Raw genomic sequence first — 21,555 nt, 5'->3', positions numbered from 1 at the left:
TACTCTTGAGTCACACTCGAGTCTGGCAAATCTGAGACTCATGGATTTTAAGGTTGTAGCTACAATGCGACCCATGTACCTTTAAGTATCTGATACTTGCACAGTGTATATTTAGAATGACAAAATCACAAGCCAGAATAGGACCTTTCACTGCCATCTAGTCTACCTCTGTTTCTGGGAAAGTCTGCATTTAAGCCATCCCACAGACAAAACTTCCCGGCTTGGAATACAATTTCTTTCTCTGCTCAGCAGGGGAGCCTTCTATTCAAAACCCAGGTCAAGGCCTGTCTTTGTGGCAAAGTAATTCATTGAAAATCTCTCTCCTCAGCAGGGCAAATTCAGGTTCTGGGGAATGGAATTTTATATAATATAAGGAGTTCCCTTTACAATAAAGAACACAGAATTAGGTACCAAAGTGAATATTCATTTAGGATGAGAAAATAAATCACAGTGAACTTGGAGATTTAGGTCCCTTTAGGCAACTTTGCAGACACGCTTGCATAGACTGCTTCCTGGTTGCAACCTGGCTTTCCCACCCCACGTTGGAAACTCCATAAAGTCTATCAGATCCCAGCACCGACTGGGTAAATCTGCTTCTGCTCTTCTGCAGATATGTATGGATATTATTTATTTGCTGATTTCTCTTTTTATGTGCCTCCTCGGTCCCAAAGTATTTGAAGGAGAGAATCTTGCTCTCTGTTTACATTCCAGCGACGTAGCACGAGCTGCTTTTGCACACAGGTTCATTTTCCTCACCTCTGCTGTTTCTCACCTATCCTGGCTCAACTGCACTTGTGACCTGGTAAAATCCTACTTACTCTTTAATACTTCTCAGGATCCCTGTAGACCAATGATTCTCATCTGGGGGTGATTTTATCTGGCAATATCTGGAGACACTTTTGATCATCACAACTAGGGTGGGGTGGGTTGTGGGGTGGGGAGGCAGAGGGTGGTGCTATTAGCATTTAGTGGGCAGAGGCAAGGATGCTGCGACAGGACAGTTTCTCACAAATAGCGAAGAGTTATCCTGACCTAAATGTCAATAGTGCTGAAACTGAGAAACCCTGCTCCATCCTAGTTGAGTACATTTCCTCTCTGTGCTTCCAGAGCCCTACACACAGATTCTTCATTTGTGCTCAACATGTTGGTCACAAGCACCTGCACACATGCCTATTTCCCTGATTGGATGGTGAGTCCTGCCAAGGCCACTTTTGTGTTTCGGTCACCTTCCTATCCCCCAGTCTAACATTGCTTGGCAACAGTAGATGATCACAATGGTCCTGGAAAGGATAAACACTTCTACTTTTACCTGAATCATACAGTTTAGCAAGTTTATCACATATTGTTTTAAAATACTTCCCATATGTAAATTTTATCTCTTCAGCAAGACTGTAAGCTTCTTGAAAGAAAATATCTTACACTTTTTCTCTATTTCTCCACATACTTTTTCAAAGCTAAGCACATAATAGATGCCCAATAATTATTTGTGGTCGATTGGCTATCTGCCAGATCTTGCAGACCTCTGTAGAGGTTAGAGTCATAGATTGATCAAGATAGAATGGATTTAATAGGGGCAGGTTCTTCATGGAGGTGTGCTCAAAACTGATTTTTGAAGAAGCAAAGAAGGAATATTGATTGGAAAGGAGAGACTTTGTATAGCAGAATAGGAAATTAGAAGTAGGTGTTTAATGATGCTTCTTAATTTATTAAGAGAAATATGATTTTATAATAAATATCTTTACTGAAATATAATTCACTGAGTATAGGAACATCTTTAGATTCATTAAATGAGCCACTTTTTGTTAAGACTTTCAAAAGCAGTGTTGTGATTTTAAAAGTAATTATAGTGATATATGATTATCAGTGAATGTGTAGGTATCCCAAATGTTTCCATGTAGAGAGCAAAACAAAAAAAAAAAGAAAGAAAAAAGAAAAATGAATGGACAAGTGATTGCAGTGAATCAAAATGGCAAAAACTCCTTAGGGTCTTGGTAACTCTCCAAATAATGATGCTCCAGAGAATGGTGGCTCTTCCTGTCTGTACAGGCCTTTTAGTGTGTGACAGAATGGTTTACAGGCTCTAGATTTTCATGTCCATGAATTCCATTCATTTCTGTTTGGTGACTGGGAAGGTGGTGAGATGTCATAAAGTGGGAAATGAGCTCCTCTTACACAGCATCTTTCTCCCAGATGCTTAACAGGTGAAAAGCCACAAGACATGGAGGCTGCAAGAAGTCCTGATGGTTTTAAAAATTACACAAGCACTGGAACATCTGTCCCAAGTCTGGTGGGATGGTAACAAGCCGGCAGAGATGATCACAGCCTTTTACAGATTCCTTATGCTGAGCCCAGTTAAGCCAAATGCTGCATCTCGCCTCTGCTACTAGGGGTTTATAGAATATCCTGGAATCTAAGGATGTCAGAGGGCAGTGGGGGAGGAGCATCCTAAACTCAAGACTTCCTTAATTTAGATACAGGCTAACTCCTCTACCTTATCACTTTCTTATAGATTGTCCTGGTGGACAAGAGCCAATTTTATTCTCACTTTACCTTCCAGGCTGTGTGTTGAGTAATTATTACATGTTACTTCTATTGTCTGATAGCCTGGATGTCTCTCGTTTCTCCTCTCCCAGTGCACAAAGCAGTATGGGTCACATGGCAGGAACGAAATAAGTATATTTTGATATTTGTTTATTTACTTATTGCTGCAATAAGCTTTATTGTTTCCATTTGGTCCAAAGCTTGGGAGAGGGCTCTAGGGTGGTTAAAAAGCCGCCCCGTGGCTGCAGAAAGAGGCTTTAGGCAGAAGCCCTGACACCTGAGGGGCTCCTCAAAGGACGCCGGGTTCCAGAGGCTCCTAGTTGTGCTTGCGGGTGAGCCTTTCGAAGAGACACTCACCCAGCCCAGTCTGGGCACTAGTGAGCCTGCGGGGGTTAGTCACATGGTTGTCCATCTTCTTGATGAGTTTCACCTGCTCATCCAAGAAGCGGCTCTCCCAGAAGTCACAGAGGTGGGGGTCTGCGTGGGCAGAACCCAGGGCATGCAGATTGAAAAGGGCCTGGTTCAGGTTCTTGTCCATGAGCACGGCGGCTTCCACAGCATCCTGAGTTGTACCCGATTCGTCTTGGGACAGCTTCTGCACTTCTTGGGAGAGGGCGCAGCTGCCGCCCTGGTTTAGCTTTTTCAAGAGACCAGTCCATGAATTGGCACTTGTCTTTGACCAATTCAGGGGAAAAAGTGAACCACACTCTCCAGAGCCACATCGTCATGATCGAAAAAGAAGCCCAGGGAGAGGTAGGTGTAGGAGGCACGCAGGTGCACATTGAAACCGCGGTTGACAGGGGCCTCCACCTCGGTGGAATAATTCTGACGAATCTGGGAGCTCATGGTTGATGCGTAATAAGGAGCAAAGCTCAGTGAATGGTGTTGGCTGGTCCCAGTGGCCGAGGATAGCTGAGCGGCTGGTTTGGAATGTGGCGACTGGAAAAAAGGTTGGCGTGTGGTCTGAGGTTGGAGGAAGGGGCATCCCTGGGTCTGTTCTGTCCAAACACTGATGAAGCAAGAGACAGATCTGCAGGACCTCCAATCACACAGCCTGGTTGATTTTTAAGTGCTTCTCTCAATAAAATTGGGCCTCCACTGTGTTTCCCCATCACCAATCCATTCCAACTTTTCCAGGACTTTGCTTTGCATAGGTGCTAGATAAATTTTTAGTGAAAGAGACTTTAATTTATTCATTTTCCTGATAATAAACACACCTCAACTACCTTCATTGGTTTAGATGATTAAGGAAGTTGATTATTAGAAATCCTTCCCTAACTTGAGTTATATTTTATTTCGAACACAGATGAGTAAAGACCTGTTTAGAGTATAGATAGCTATTGACTTTATCCATTCCCAGGAAGCTTCCTCATCTCTCTTATTGTATAACCTATAATGTACCTCCAGCCATAGGAGTAGGCAGTAACAAGACTGGTCAAATTGTCACCATCGCTAGGAAGTGATGGTTAAAATTTGGGCATATGAACCAAGCAGGACTAGTCAGACTATTTCTCTGGTTTTGCTACATAAACCAAAGGCGAAAGGAGTGACCTCTTTCTGTTGGGGTAACTGAGCAAAGAGTGGATGGTGAATCTGGAACTTCCTTCAGCCGTTTTTCAGCCATTTCAGCTACCCAGAGGGAGTATTTATGGTAATAGAGCATCAGGCAGCTCTTTCAAGGAAAGTAGGGCCAAGAGATGAAGGGAGGGAGAGAAGAAGGAAGAAAATTCAGACAGATATTGGACATTTATCCACCCCTGGATTTAGTCCTGCTTAAAGTCAGTGCCTCACTTGGATTTTCTAGTTACAGAAATCAATAATTATCCTCTCCCTTATTTTCTTGCTTGTTCATTTGAATGGGTTGTTTTCCCTTTGAAACTTTCCTGAGTGTAGTTAGTCCCCAGACTGAGGAAGTGATTGACTCTTGCTCCTGTGATTGTTATGAGCATTAAATAAATCAGTCATATAAAGCTCTTAGCAGTTCATACATGGTTCTAATTGTTTAACTATCGTCATCATCTTCATTTTCATCCTCAGTGTTTACTAAAAGTTACTGAGACGGAGACTAGGTTGAGAAATTTCCTGGAAGCCAGAAAGTGGTGTAAGTCTGTAAGCTAAACAAGAATATTCTGCAGGTAGTATTTGTGGTTTAGTCTCTATGACTATACTATATAGAGTAGAATGTACTTCAGAGATTTTTGCTGTTTCTGTTTTAAGAAGTCTCCTGTCTTTCTGTTCGTTCTCTCAGAGCCATTCCAAGTCAGTTACATAAGTGTATTTGGGGGGAGTTGGCAAGATTTACTTTTTCCTTGAAAAACAATATCTCACTTTGACTACATACCCAGGGGGAGACAAAGAGGTAGCTTACTGACATGGGCTAAGACAACTCCACAAAGCAAACACGATCCTGTCCTGTTTCATGAGCTGTGGTCCAGATAATCAATAAGATCGCTTTACAAAAGAAAATAAAAATTTCTCTCGCTCTGGACTAAGGTGAAAATTTTGAAGAAATTTGAAAATTTTGAAGAAATTCAAAAATTATTTTGAAGAAAACACAAGAATTGGTGGTAGAAATTAACCCTAAATTAAGCAAAAGCTGTTGACATAGTACATTGTGATGCCTGCGTGTCTATCCTCTGACTCACGAGGCAATTGAAGTCAATTCTGGTGAATAAATTGGTTGTAACAGGGTAGGAGACTGCAGTTAACCATAATCTGGGGAAAAAAATCAGTAGAAAGACAGATGTTGAGAAAATTCAGACTAAGAAAATCAACCATTTTGCCCCAGAGGATGCCAGTTGAAAACATCTTTGTTTTTTCACCCAGAATTTTATCTCTGTTCTCACACCCCACCCTCCTTTACATGAATATTAAGGACTAAGGCTTTAGCAACAGGCTTTGCTAAAAGGGGAAGATGGGGGTAAAGGGAAAAGTGTTGTGTATGGCTTTTCATATGGTAATAAGTTGATTCCATGACAACCATTGAAAAAGAAGGCCTGGAAACAAAAGCTGTGGCCCAAGAGAGGATCAGTGCTCTTTCACGGGCGCTGGAAAGAATAACAGCGGAGACTCCCCCCTCTGAAAGGTATCTGATGGCCGCTCGTCAAAGGGCTTTGTTTTAATAGCACAGAGTCTGTATATAATTAATGCAGAGTTTTATGAGTCCAAATTGCATCCTCAATGATGCGTCCCTTTTAAAAGGTTGCGAATAAGAATCTGAAAACAAGTGCGTGGGTCCCTGCTTGCAGGAGGGACAGTGTTGTACGCAGACCATCAGTTCCTGTGGTCGTGCACTTCAGTTTTAGGTAAAAAGGTCAAGGGCTTTTATCTCTGAGTCTAAGAAGGCATTTAGAACTGGGCCATGGGGAAGTGCGAAGGGAAAGGCTTGCTCTCCTCTCTGGGCAGCCTTTGAACATGGTGCAGCATGTTATCCCCAGTGACATGTTGAAACTGTTTAGGACGCACACAGGCGCAGCCTAGGACACTGATGGCATTCCTGGGCTTCCATGGCCAATGAAAAGAAATCCCAGCTGGCTGTTTATCCTTCCAGAGACATGAAGTGACGCCCTCATGGTGAATTTCTAATGCCTAGCACAGCTACAGTTTTATTTTAACTTAAGTAGTCACACATATCAGTTAGCTGTTGTATCATGCCAGCACAATGCATTCCTTCTAACCAGTTCTAAAACGCTGTCAAGTGTTGCATTCAGGGATAATGCTGACTTTACTAATTTTCTGTCCAGCCTTGTTTTTCTCTCATGTGTATTACCCTGTCTTTGATTGAATTATATGAAATTCCTCTTATTTGTTCCCTTTAAGTAGTTGCCAAAAACTTGCCATGAGTAACTTGTGATACAGTGTTTTCTCTGTTTGGATGGACACAAGAGCTTTCAGCACAATGGAATGCTTATGGAATTACATGTTTCAAAGGACGCTAACACGAAAATACAACTTCATTCAGAGTCAGGTCACAATGATGAACAGTAATGCCAAAATGGTTGCTAAAAGAATGTGCGATTTGCTTTTAAAGTATTGGCTTTGGTCTTCATCTGTAATTCATGTTTCTTTCTCATAAGCCTCGTGAACTTATGTGAATCTCACTTTTATACTGTTAGTGACTATAGTCCTGTTGTTTGATGAAAAGAAAAGAGATATTGTAGCTCAGATGAATCAGAATTTGAGATATGACAATATTGTTACCAAGATTGTATCAAAAATATGCCAGTTTCCTTAAAATAATCTTAATTCCAAATGCATATTTTCCTCAATATTTGCAGTATGAAATTTATCATTGTCCAATATTTTGGTAAAAACCATTAGACTATTCATTCATTCAGCAACCTTTAAATAAGTGCTTATTGTGGACCAGAACTGGACTAAATTCTATAGGTGCAAAGATGACGATATGATTGCTTTTCTTGAAAAAGTCATAGGTTAGTGAAACGGATAATTATGTCAATATAATTACAGCTTTTGTCATTTTTTTGTATCTCATCTCTTCTGAAATTAAGATTTGATACAGCTTAAATAGTTATATATAAGAAAAGATAAAAGTAAAGTAAAACAGGATGAATAGGTGAAATAAAATCAAGATAGGAAAAGAAAGTAAGATGAAAGTATGGATCCGATGGGCTCTAGACACAGACCAGAAAATCCTGCATCGTTGCCACAAATTTAACCTTGAACTTTTTAGTAGCCAGTCCAAAGAATATTGTCTACAAAGTCCATGATGTGCATAAGAGCAGAGGCAGCAAAAAACTAATGACAAGCAGAACTTTTACTTGTGAGATGTAAGAGAAATTTCTCTACTGGATCTGTGAAAAAGGATATATGGTGTCATGTCATGGCACATTCTCAACAGCATTCCTAAAATAAATGCTATATAATGTCCCTTGTAAAGATTTGGTGTACTATTCCTCAGTGCAAAACAAGACAGACTAAGGTTCAAAGTGCTTACAGTGGCCACAGATTCTCCTTTAAAGAGAGGAAAGTAGCCATGGATGTCTTGACCACAAATAAGTATGCTCTGTACCATGTAGCCTCCCTTCCAACACACACACACAGAGTAACCCAAACCTCCCAATTACAAACATTATGGCCACAGCTAATTGGCCTGGGGAATGGGAGGGGCACTTGACTCAAGAGTAACTAATGTTTACAGACTGACTGGTGGCCTTACAAGGCCATCTGACAAAAAAGGTTTGCTCAGAAAGGGTGATCGAAGTTGAGAGGAAACAATTGGATGTTTTCTTTTGGAGTCTTTGAAGTTAAGAGGTACCCAGAGGGAGGCAATTATTTGGAAGCGGGAGCAGGCACCAAAGGGCACTGAGAGAAAAGTTAGGTTGCAAAGGCCAAAAGGCAGCTGAGACAATAAATAGTCACAAAGTGAAAGGGACACACAGAGAAAAGGATGAGGTGGGGATTTCATATGGACAGAAATGGTGTAATCAATACAGCAACTCCTGCTGCCAAGCCGGGGTTGGAAAGCCCATCACTGGGACTGTGGACTGTGATGGTGGTTTCTGAATGACAGCAGGTTTCCCCAGGGCCTGACTCTCTCGTGGTTCTGCTCTTCCTGCAAAGACTGGGTGTGTGTTGATTACTGCAGCTAATCTGAGAGTACTGCTGACTTTTGTCATTGCTAGAAGAAGCCGAGTAAGTGGCTGATGGCACAGTTTGAAGTGCAACTCGGCACTAGAAACAATACAAGGAAGTAAATAGTGTGGTGCAAATAGGTAGCCTCTCAAGGTCTGGCCTGATCCAAGAAGAAATTTATATGTGTGTGTGTGTGTGTGTATATATACATATATATATGTATAAAATAATGGTGGGATTGCTCGTCCTTCAGAAAATCTTCCATAAGTGTTATCACTATGATTTGTAAGTAAGTTCTTCATAAGGATTAAATGGTGGAATATCTGGGGTTGCACTCTGGAAAGAATATGGAGCGCAGATGTCTCCTGTAACTTGATTAAGGGTCAATCTGAACGTTCCGCTTATCAACAAGCTGAAGGATGGGGTTGGCGTCTTTCGTAGAAATTTTTAAAATGTGGATTCTTTCTGTCTGTTTATAGGTGGACTGATACACAGTTGGTGGGCTAGGGCAACATTTCCTAACCAAACCAAACCAAATTCCTAGTTCTAAATCTCAAACACACAAATAAATGCAAATCCAGAAACCCACAGCTCCTTTCCATAAAACAGAACTACAGTGATGTTTATCTGTAGGCATTTTAAAGTATGATGGGTAATGATGGTTCCCCACGGCCATAACAAAATTTCCATTATATTCTCATAGAATGTCTTGCCTGACATGGCGCTATTAGAAAGAACTCATTGAGTTTTAAAGTTCAACTGCCCAAAAACTTTAGTAATAACATAAATGTCCATTACGTATTGGAGTCCCTCCTGGTTGTCACAGTGATAGGTATAGGAGAGGCATGGATGGAGGACTGCGTAGACGAGAAGGGAGCAAACAACTCATCAGAACTAGAGGCTTAAAGGCTAGCCCATAGCGGGCTTTCTACTCCTCCCTTCCATGATGCACACAGGAGTAATTGGAGTGCTGATGTAACCATACGCAGGAGTGGCCAAGACACATGATGGGCTGATGTAGAACCAGAGTAGAAAAAAGTAACACATGTATGATGAAAAACGAGAGGTATCTGGACCAGAAACACAAAAGATACCGACTGTTCTAGCAAATTCAGGTTGATACAACACCCAGTAGTTCTAAAGTAAGATGGACATCAAATCATACATGGAAAATTTTCAAAGTGCGTATGTCCAAACTATATCCTAGAGGAATTGGATTCCAAGACTAGGATAGGATCTGACCAGTGTAGTCAGGTAATGCTTTCCAAGTCATTCTGATCTGCTTCCTGACTAACAGAATTGTAAGACCAACCCTTGGTGAGAAACCAACTCCTGCATGTAAATGTCAGAACCTCTTTGGGATCTTATCTCCATGTAAGTTGTATGTACCTCTCTTCATTTAACTATTTAGACAGCTGTATACAGTACATTTCAAAGTAAGGATTAGGCCTTTACTAAATTCCTAATTCAAAGAACCAAAACACTAGGCTCATTCTGTTATGTGATGATGTTTTTTATCTGTGCCTAGCCACAAAATGGGTTAAACAAAAACAACCTGTTTGATTTAATTGATTTTGTGAAGTAAAAGGATTCTTAAAAATGATTTTATTATTTTTTTCTTATTTATTCCCTTAATTTCCCTTTGGTTTGCTAAGCCAAGTCAATTGACTTTCCAAAGTACTTGAGACTTCTAATTTATTAGCAAGATATTGAGGGACAGAGCTTATAAATGATGTCATATGGCATTTTTCTTTCTCTTTCTGGTCCACTTCACATAGAATGACAATCTTTAGGTCCATCCATATTGCTGTGAATGGCATTATTTTATTCTTTTTTTTGGCTGAGTAGTGTTCCATTGTATATGTGTACCACATCTTCTTTATCCAGTCATCTCTTGATGGACATTTGGGTTGTTTCCATGTCTTGGCTATTGTAAATAGTGCTACTGTGAACATTGGGGTGCATGTGTATTTTTGAATTTTATTTTTCTCCAGATACATGCCCAGGAATGGGATTGCTAGATCACATGGTAAGTCTATTTACAGTTTTTTAAGGAACCTCTATACTATCCTCCATAGTGGCTGCACCAATCTACACTCCCACCAACAGTGTAGGAGGGTTTCCTTTTCTCTACATCCTCTCCAGCATCTATCATTTGTAGACTTTTCAATGATGGCCATTCTGACAGGTGATATCTCATTGTCGTTTTGATCTGCATTTCTCTGACAATTAGTGATGCTGAACATTTTCTCATGGGCCTGTTGGCCATTTGCATGTCTTCATTGGAGAATTGCTTGTTTAGGTCTTCTGCCCATTTTTAGATTGGGTTGTTTGTTTCTTTGATATTAAGGTGTATGAGCTGTTTTTATATTTTGGAAATTAGTCACTTGTCAATCAGATCATTTGCAAATATTTTTTCCCATTCTGTCGGTTCTCTTTTCATTTTGTTGATGGTATCCTTAGCTGTGCAAAAGCTTTTAATATTAATTAGATCCCATTTGTCTATTTTTGCTTTTATTTCCAATACTCCAGGATCTGGTTCAAAAAATGTATTGCTGTAATGTATGTTTATGAGTGTTCTGCCTATGTTTTCCTCTGGGAGTTTTGTAGTAGCTAGTCATACACTTAGGTCTTTAATCCATTTTGAGTTTATTTTTGTACACAGTGTTAGAGAAAGTTCTAATTTCAATCTTTTACTCAAATGTTTTTGATATTATTAATTTAGAGAAGATTTTGTATTTCTTAGAGGCTGTTACACTGAAAAAGAAACCACCAAAAGGTGCTACTTTTCAATTCCCTGATTAGAAAATATTCTCATCTATCTATGTGTTAGTTAGACTATTGGGCTTCATATCAAGAGAATGATTTGGTTCTTCATGCACTGAAAGTTTGTTGTTAGGCAAATTTCTTGTCTTTTAAAAAAATCTTGACTGTGTCTACAAAATAGATGGACTGTATCTGCCATATAGAGGATTTTCTAAAGTAAGAATTAAATGAAATAAACTATATACTATACTGCCATCCATCTAGTAGGTGTTTAAGAATTATTTTTTGTTGCCTAAGTTTGGAAAATTGGATAAAAGCAGAACGTTGTGAATCCTAAGATTTGACTAAGTCATTCTTGTAGCAGGATACTATGAGTAGATTTGGTTTTGGTCATTGTGGAATGATCCCCTTCTTGAGATGACTTCTCCAGTCTAGTAAGTTTCATGTTTTGAATAAAATGTGGAACAATGCATTAAAAATTCCACTTCTGGGTTTTCAAATTACTTTGAACTGTCTCTATACGTGGAAAGTGAAGGAAAAAATTGAGGCAGCTACCCGAATAATTCCAGCTGAGCCAATAAAAGACTGATTGCGTGGATTATTACCTGTGAAAGTGGTCCTTAGCCTAAATGATCTAGGTAATTGCTGTAATTCTGTTCTACTTTGTGTACAAATACATCACCTTGGTATTGGAGAAATGTGAGGGATAGTATTCTAGCCAAATTTTAATTCTGGATTATTCTTTCATGAGCTTCCTTGCTTCATTGGTCTAATGGAATAACCTTATTCTTTTCTATGATTTGTTATACCCTGTTGGAGAGGGAGGTGATGTATATTGTTTTATGCTGAGTTTCAAAACAAAAAATGACTAAGGATTTTAAAAATATTTCTTGGGGGACCAAGCCCTCAGGAGCTAAGACTAGGTCATGGGAGGAGTTTGAGACTTTAATTTCTGTTTCATGAATCTCAACATAGTACTTAAAAAAAAAGAGTCAGCTATAATATATATATTAAATAATCAGATAAATAGAAGCCTGTATGATTTTTTTCCAAATGAAAACATTTGAGATTATCTAAAACTTCTGGATAAAAATGAAAATACTATCAAATATTTGGATATTGTGTCTATAAAATATAAAACATGAGTTATTTTTTAAAAATATTTTATTTATTTTGTTTGTGGGGTTTTTTTGTTTGTTTTTTGGTGGGAGGTAATTAAGTTTATTTATTTAGTTATTTTAATGGAGTTACTGGGGATTGAACCCAGGACCTCATGCATGCAAAGCATGTACTCTAACCACTGTGCTAATACTCGCCCCAAAACATGAATTATTTTTAAATATTTAGGAATTTGGGATGATTGTAGCTAGAGCACCCAGATGTTCACTTAGAACATTAATATATGCTTTTTGTAGAAGACATCTATCCAAGATGAGAGTATTTCAAGAGAGCAGATTCTTTGGAAGGTTCTGTAGAAGATCAGATACACTGTAAAGTTTTTATAAGATGTGGGTGCCTAACCTAGGGAGGCAATTGGAAATTCAGAGAAAATGTTTGGTTTATTGGAACAAATCTTATACTATGACTCACAAAACCTGGGGTTCTCTGCTAGTAAGTGTTGGGACTTTGGAAAAGTGCCTTAGGAGTGTTACCCGTGGTGCTGTGGTTATGATAGAGGGCTCTGGAGTCAGAATGGAGCCAGTGGGAAGACAATTGGGGCCTTGTGTAACTGTCAGCATATGATTTTTGTTACTTCATATCCCTCCCGACATTGCTGTGCTCCCTATCCCATCAGATAAGAATACTTTCTCTTCCACTTCCATTTATTTAAAAATATTTTGGCGCTAAGGACTGTGAAGCCATGAAAAACTCGATGGAAAAAACATGGAGGAGTCAAGAAAATAAAAGCTGTGGGAATATCGACATAATGAGTTTGGACACACACGATTTTTACACTTGCACAAGAGGGCTTCCAAAAGAGGAAAGTCAAAGGAACAGCTGAAAGGAGTAGCTGAAGATTAGGGCAGAAAAAAGGAGAAAAGGGATAGAATGGAGGATGGCAAGATGACAGAAAAGGAAAGGAAGAAGTAACTATTCCTTTATCGTCTCCTTCAAAAAGAACTAGGCGAGGAGAGAGAGACTCAGAAAGACAAGAAACAGTTAAGAATCCCTCTGTATTTTCTGAAAGGGGAGATGCAAGTAAGAAGATCCTTAAAGTCAGGTTCCAAAGTGGGGGCTCAGAGGACTGAATACTGAACTGCATAACATTTTACTTATTTATTTAACACTTTATTTTTTAATTGAAGTATAGTTTGTTTACAATGTTGTGTCAATTTCTGGTGTACAGTATAATGTTTCAGTCATACATATACATACATGTATTCATTTTCATATTCTTTTTCATTATAGGTTACTACAGGATATTGAGTATAGTTCCCTGGGCTATACAGTAGAAACTTGTTGTTTATCTATGCGTAACATTTTAAACTGAAGTTGGTAGCTATACTGGCTAGTATTGACTTAACTGGTATAACCCATAGGCTCAAATGCTACAGCTTAACCACAGTTGATACTTATTTTTCACTCAGTCCAGAATGGATGCTCCTGTGTTCCAGGTTGGGAGGTGGAGGGAGGACTCTGTTCATGCCATCTTTCAGGGAACCAGGATGAAGGTGACTCTCATTTTTAGTAAGTTCCGTACATGGATGCTCTGATTATCACAGCCCAGGCAGTGGAAGGGGAAAAGTATTTCATGACGTTTTATACTCCAGGCCTGGAAAGAAAAGACATCCATCATTTCTGTACACTTGCCATGGACTGGAACCCAATCATGCGGCCTCAGAAAAATGCAGAGGATCTTGGGAAGTGTGGTCTAGTTGAAGAGAATGTACTCTGATAGATGACTCACAGTCTCTGCCACAGTTGCTGACATTTAAAAGCCACAGATTTCTCTCTCCCCACCCCTACACACACCTCTACCCAATTTCTAGCTTCCCTCCAAATCTGAGAATTTTGGTCAGATTCCACGTGGCTACAATTTGATGGAGCCAAGTAGTAGCTCCCCTTTGGAAGAAGCATCCTACCTCCAGGTTGCTGTCATCCATACCACCTGTATTCTTGTCCCAACCCTGTCCTCCTTCACTTCACCAGGCATAATCAACTCACACTTGAAGGAATTATAATTAGAGGCCTTCTTAGCCAATGTAATTAGGACCAATATCTTTTCGGTTCATTAAAAAAATAAAAACAGCTAAAGCAGGGAATTTTTTAAAAAGGTCTTTCTTAGCATATTAATTTGGTTTTTTTTTTTTGTTAGATTATAATCTTGAGTCAAAGTCTTTTCTTTAAATATATGTCTATTGACTGGAACACAGAGTTATCATTTTTTCTGTAAATCTCACACGATATCACTCCTGTAATGTTAAAAACTTTTTTTAAGTAAAGAGAGAATTGAAAGTCATTTGTGAGGCATGCTGAGGGAACAATCCCTTAGATTCTGATGATTTTCTACCCACCATTCCCAGCTCTCTCACTCACATCTAATTTTTAGTGACTTGCCCTTGCTAAATTGTTTCAAGGGATTCAAGTTAACTTTCATAGGAACAGTAACTTCTTTTTATTTTATACTCCTATTTTGTTGAGTGAAATAATATTTAAAAACCATGTAATTACAATAAAAAACACATTTGTCATGTGTAAGTTTGAAGACAAACACAACTGACTCTTGGTAAGTGTATTAGTTCAGGTAAGGCCGAATTGCTATAATAAAAAAGTCCAACACAGAGTAGCTTTACCATGATAGAAGTATATTTTCACAGAAGGGTGGTTAAACAATAACTCTTGAAATGTTTCCTTTTCTTATTTAGTGAAAGGTGAGCTATGCCATGCCTACATTCGGCCCAAAGAGTTGGGGGGAGGAAAGGAGTCCAGTGCAAACAGTATTGTATTTAAGGAGACAACCCTGAGGTTGTACTTGTCATTACTACTCACATTCTGTTAGCCCAAGCCTAGTCACATAGTCTTAGATAGCTTCAAGATGGCTGGAAAATGTAGTCCATAGATGGCCATGTATCCAGATAAAGGGAGAATTTTTCTACTGTGAGGAGACACTGAATCTTGGCACTAGCAGTCTCTGACCCCATAAACAAAGAAAATAGTGGAAATAGAAGGCTGTCTTAGGTACTATTGTATTGGTTAGCTTTTGCTGCATAGCAGACCTTTCCAAACATAGTTGTTTGAAATGACAAACATTTATTACTCCTCATAATTCTATAGGTTAGTTGAGTACTTCTTCTGGTCTGGCTGGCTTTACTCAGGCTGCATGACCTAGGGTGGTTTCACTAAGATGACCTATTTCTGATTCACATGATCTCTCGTCCCCTGACAGGCTGGCCCAGGCTTCTCTTTATAGGTGTCTCAGAGGGGCCTAAAGCAGCAAGAGTGCAAGCTCCAAAGGATACGCAATTTTCCAGCCTCTGATTGCATAAATTTGCTAAAGTCCCACTGACCAAGTCGAGTCGCCCGGCTATCCCCAGATGCGAGGATTAGAAAGACAGACACCATCTCATGATGGCAAAGGCAGCAATATCACGTTGCAAAGAAGAGTACATGTAGAGAAGAGAGGATTTTGTGGTTATTTTTCCAATTTACCGCAGCTAAGAAGCAATCTATTAACTTTGAGGGTTCAATATTTTTTTTTTACTAGAGAGCATTGAGAGTGTTGGTTATCCAGGCTAGTCAGTAAATGAAAATCAGACAATAGAACTTCCATTTATTGTCCTATTTTCTTCACAAAGGAGAAACAATTGCATACCTTTACTCCTACTTAGAAATAGGGAAGGATTTTTTTTAGATAAGAAGCCACAAGTGCAAACCACAATAAAAAGGTTGATAAATAGAATACTTTAAGAACTACTGTCATTAGAAGCATAAATAACATGAAAAGCCAAGTACAGACTGATCATCTATGTGTAATGTTTAACCAAAATGGGTTATATACCCCCAAGGCTTTTGAAAATCAGTAAGAAAAAGGTAGACAGCTCAATAGAAATACGGATGGAAAAAAAAAAAAAAAAACCCAAACAAAACTACCCAAAGAGTCATTTCACAGAAGAGGAAACTCAGAGGCCAATAGACACATGAAAAAAAAGCTCAACCTTATAAGACATTGAGGAAGTGCAAGTTGAACTCTGAATCAAATACCATTTTCAACTCTTATGACTGGCAAAAATTAAAAAGCCAGACAATGAATGTTGTAAAGGATATGAAGCAATAAGGACTCATGTATTTTGGACAGGAAATGATATAAATAGTTTGGAAAGTGATTTGGCACTATTTTGCAGAGTTAAAATTGTGCCTATCCTATGACCCAGAAAATTACTCCTGGATAAATAGAGTGATTTCTACCCATGTGCAACAGGAAACGTGTACAGTGACGTTCCCAGCAGAGCAATGTATGTAAAAGTAAATGTTTGGAAACAGCCTAAATGTTCATTGACATGAGAATATGTAATTTTTTTTTATCCTTTTCATGCCATGCCAGTTACACAGTGTGACAGTCAATAAGCAATAGCTACAAGTATCAGTGTGAGTGGGATAAATACAGTGTTTGAGTACTTTTATAAAACAATTTGAAATACACAACACATGCAAAAACAATATGTCGCTTAGGGATACATGCATGTGTCATAAAAATGTTCAACAAAAAGCAGAATGATGAAGAAAAATTTCAGGATAGTGGTTAGGGGGCTGGATGGGATATGTGAGAGTGTCAGTGATACTGCAGTGTTTCATTGTATTGTTGTTATTTATACCTTATATATACATTACATGTATTCTTTGGGATGTATGTATAATTTGTAGTTTTAAGAAAAAGATGGTGGCATGTGGACTGATATTGCTTAGAGTTTATAATCAGGGCTTCTGAAAATACTCCATAAGCATGTTACTCTTGAGGGTCTGGGGATAGCATCAAAGCCCCCTGCTTTAAGTACATCTTTGGTTTTTTGTTTTTTGTTTAAAAACTATTTATTTATTTATTATTTGTTTATTTATTTATTGTTGATGCTTAACTATAGTTTATTTTTATTTTTTCTCATTTTTAAAAATTGAGGTATACTTGATTTACAAAGCTGTAGTAGTTTTTGGTGTACAGCATAGTGATTCAGATATAGATATAGATTAGATAGATAGATAGATACACACACACATATTTTTTTCATTATAGGTTACTATAAGGAACTATTGAATATAGTTCCCTCTGTTATACATTAGGATCTTGTTGTTTATCTATTCTGTTCCTAGTAGTTTGTATCTGTCAATTCCAAACTCCCGATTTATCCCTCCCTCCCCTCTTCCTCCCTGGTAATCATAAGTTTGTTTTCTATGTAAGTAAGCACAGAATGTCTTTGAATTTTTTAATGATTTAAAAAATTTGACCATTAATTTTGCATTCTACTCCATATTTCAGTGATTATTTTAACATTAAAATAAAACCATCACCTTAAACATCTAGAAGAACTTAAGTTCTAAGGAAATGAATCATTTAATCCTATGGCTTTGAGGACTCCCTAGCTAATCATAGAATGTTTCACACAGTAAACAAAGCTTTATTATATCATAAAAGGAGGCAATATTTAAAGTTTTAAATTCTGTGACTATTGTAGAATAGCAAAGAAAGCAAAGTGGAGAACCTTAAAAAGGAGAGACAAAAAAATTACTATAATCTTGAAGGTATCAGTAAAAGACAGACCCTTATTTTGTACAGAGTATTATCATGTCATGTACTACACTCTAATCGCTTGTTTCATGGGCTATATGCCCTCCCAGAATGTAAGCTCTTTCTGGTCAAAACTGTTCATTTTTCTATCCTTGCACCCCAGCAAAATGAGCAGCACAGAGAATGTTCTGTAGGAACTCCCTCAGCTCTCCTAATAATGGCAAGTTATTAGACTGCAAGTTTGGCAGTAGGACAAATCCTGGTAGAGGGAGGATCATGAGCTGGTCCTTTGGGACCTGACTAAGCACAACTGCTATTTCCTTGTTGGCCTCAGAGAGTGCTATGCTCTCCTTAGCTCTTTCTGAATTGCGTGGACATGAGCCTGTCTCTTAATACCACACAAAGTGACTAGCAACCTTTAACAAAACTCTCTCAAGTGTAGTGGGTAGCAACAGAATACAATTATTACTCAGAAAGCAAGCTACCAACTTGTATTGTTGCTCTCCAGGCATCGGTCCAAATTTATACTTGCTGCTTTGCAAAATTCTCATTCTGACTTCAATATGGTGGTGGCCATCTTTCTCCTACCACCCCGTAATACTCTCAAGAATGTCTAGATTCTAGGCTGAAGAGAATATGGTTGTAGAAAAGAAAGGAATCCAGTTTATTCACTCTCCAAATTCTACCTTTGAAGTCACAATTTTCAGTTTTATGATCTACATAATTTCTGTGCAGTTAACAAAGGGACAACCCTTACCATTTAATGGATACCAGCTTCAACAGCACAATCACTAGGGACAAAAATGTTTAGCATCAGTACAAGAGCTAGACCAATGGACAGTAGGGGCTGGATGGAAAATGAGTAGTAAGTTTGGTGTGTAGGGGGGTGCAATTTCCATTAATAAACGTATGTTGATAAATAAATTTTGAAGGGCCAGTGAAAATTCCTGGAATATACTGCAATGATCAGAAGGTGCAAACCAATTTTTAGAAAACAGTAATATTGATCAATTTTCTGTTGTTGTTGCCAACTTTTTTTTTAACCTTAGTTGAGTGTAATTCCACTAATGAGCTGTGCCAGCTTTCTGATGGGGCCTTTTTCATGGCCTGACGAAACAACGCTGCAAACAGGAAGGCAGCTCACAGTGTTTGCCAAGGGAGAGAGTGATTCTAGGCACGCCAACTTGGATGTCTTTCAGGTTTGATGTGTGCATGTTTACTTTAGAAGTCTGAGCACATGAACAAGTAAGAAGGCACTTCTCAGATTCGGCCTGCTCATATCAAGTGGCTAGTGAAATGGGCATTCACTTAAAAGTGTTTTTTAAATAGGAAGAGGGAATTATAGAAAATCTGAGTAGGAGAATCATTCATTCACCCAACAAACATTTATTGTGCATTTCTACGTGAAATAGTCTGCAGGGCTGTAGGAATACAAAGACCATTTAGATACATTCCCCTATTCCTAATAGCCTAGCATCTAATGTAGATAAAAAGTATAGATAGATTATGTAGGTTAATGGAAACATAAAGGACCTCAAAAGGGTTACAGAATAGCAAAAACAAACAGAAACTATGGAACTGTGCTACGGTAAGATCTATCCAATCTGAATGGTAATTGTGAAATAGAAATTGATGGACTTGAAGTTTAGAATAGTATAATGATTGGCAATAGTCTGAAAGAGATCTAAGAATTGGTGCAAAATGGGTGTCAGTGGAATAACCTACGTAATAATCCCCAATTAAAACTGTGTAGAATCCTATGGTTGTGGAGACAGTATCTTCCCAGAGAAGGTACCAGATCAGAGCAAAATGCATTTTCTGCAAGTACTTTACGGAAGGAGGATCAAGAAAACTAAGACAACTGGAGATAGAGAAGGAAGAATTGGCAGACTACAGTTACAGAGGGAAAGTTTACAATATCTTATCCTTCTTGGTATAAGGATAACAGGGAATTGTGATACTGGGGTAACGATTTTCCTGGAAAATAGTAAAGTCCAAGTATAAGTATGGGTGAAAGAGTCAAAAGAAGAACTGGTAAGAGGAGCAGATGCTGAGAAAAAGAGAGGGAGGGACAGATGAAGAGCAAACCATAAACATTTCAGAGTAAAACTTCTGTACAAGTTTGAATTGTTTGATCTGCAACATCAGTGGATACATTGTTTGCTTTGCTAAAGAAATGATTGTAACAACTTATGATTAATATATAAATAAATACCTTTTATAATCTTACTTTTGAAAAGCAGAAATTGGGATGTGACAGAAAGTACTTGGGTTAAATGTATATGTAAGGAATTATTATTATTAAATTACTTTCATAGGGTTTTTTTTCCTTTAATCAGATAGAAAAAAATAAACTCCAAATCAATCTTTTGAAAAGTCATGAAAATACTAATTCATTCTATACACATTTATTAAATGCTTGTTATGTGAAAAGCATTGTTCTGGATTAGGAAACTACTGTAATACTATGTCAGTTTAATTCTTCTTAAGCATTTTGATGTCTTTCGTTTGTTTTTACTATACAGCTAGTGCTTTTTATGAAGACAAGAATATATAATATACTAGTCACATTATCTGAGACATCTGTTTAATTCCCAGTAAAATTCTACCCAACTACATTAGATTAAATAAAAGCACAGCCTTCCATGGGCATGTGGCAAGCATAGTACTTCATACTTTTAAACTTTTGGGGCCAGAGAATGGTAGCAGATAGAGCTAGTTTCCAGTCAATATCCATCTTTCTCTTCTTTCTTACTGCGAGAACCCCAGTATCATCAGAAGGTATGTCCCCAGTTAAAAGATATTTCTCTCCATAGACTCTTTTGAAATTAGAGTTGGTCATATAACCAGTGTTTACCAGTGACATGTAAGAAGAAATCTACTGTTGGAAAAGGAATGACACTTCCGTGATGCCTTTTACCCTTTCTTCTTCCCTGATTCCTCTTGGGGATGTGGCCATAATGCATCAGCCATATTACAACCACGAGGATGTGACAGCATTTGAACTAGGGCAAAGAGAAAGACAGAAGTGTGGGTCTCTGATGGCATTGTGGTACCATTTGCCCTAGCCCTCTCACCTTGAGACTTCTGTGTTATGTGAGAAAAATAAAACCCTATTTGGCTGGGCTACAGTGATCAGGTTTCTGTTTCATGGAATTTAAGAGAGTTGGGACAAAACAATAATTCTAGAGGAAGAAAGGAAAACAAAAGAAAAGGTGGGACAAAATACAATAGAAAATTATCTTCTCATATTCTAAAAATGATACCAACTTCTTTGAAGTAGTAAAAAATCCTACCTAATGATTTATAGCTCACTCAGTAAGTACTGCATGTCATAGATTCTAAGATGTACCTTTTTTCATATAGTTATCTCTGAAATTGGGCATGTTACAATTGCTGTTGGCTAGGTGGCACTCACATTGTGGATGTTGTTATTTGCACACGTGCATTAAGAACTAGCAGAATTAGTGTTGGTGGCTTGGAAAATTCTGGACGCACTGACAGAGCTCTCTTGTAAGAAATGCTGTACCCCCAAGGCTCCCCATGGCACAGATGACGCTATTCTGTGGAAAAACATAGACGTTATCAACTCTCACACAAAACATGATTTAAGAGAGTTGAACTTGAACTATGCAAAAGGTTCTCTTAACTTACCTCTTTTGCTTATGTTTTCCTGTTTAATAGATGCATATGAGTAGTATACAATCTGCAATAAGTTTAAATGGGCTCTTTTAGGGTGTATAAAATTAAAATTCTAAGAGAAGAAAAAAGTATGGATCATAATTTAATCTGCAGCTTTTTAGTCATTCTTTTTTTTAAATGTTATTTTTTATTGTTGATCTACAATGTTAGTTTCAGGTGTAGAGCAAAGTAACTCAATTATACATATACATATACACACATATATATTTACATATATTTGCAGATTCTTTTCC

The 21,555-nt window shown here is 38.1% G+C and overlaps 1 pseudogene; it reads right to left on the bottom strand.

The window, feature by feature from the left end:
• Positions 1-2,857: 2,857 nt before the first annotated feature.
• Positions 2,858-3,387, bottom strand: LOC102540570 (ferritin light chain pseudogene; annotated as a pseudogene).
• Between the last annotated feature and the right edge of the window lie 18,168 nt (positions 3,388-21,555).

This window comes from Vicugna pacos, chromosome 8, assembly GCF_048564905.1.
Source record: "Vicugna pacos chromosome 8, VicPac4, whole genome shotgun sequence".
Classification (NCBI taxonomy): domain Eukaryota; kingdom Metazoa; phylum Chordata; class Mammalia; order Artiodactyla; family Camelidae; genus Vicugna; species Vicugna pacos.
The sequence above is the reverse complement of the archived record's forward strand: the minus strand, read 5'-3'. Positions and strand labels throughout refer to the sequence as shown.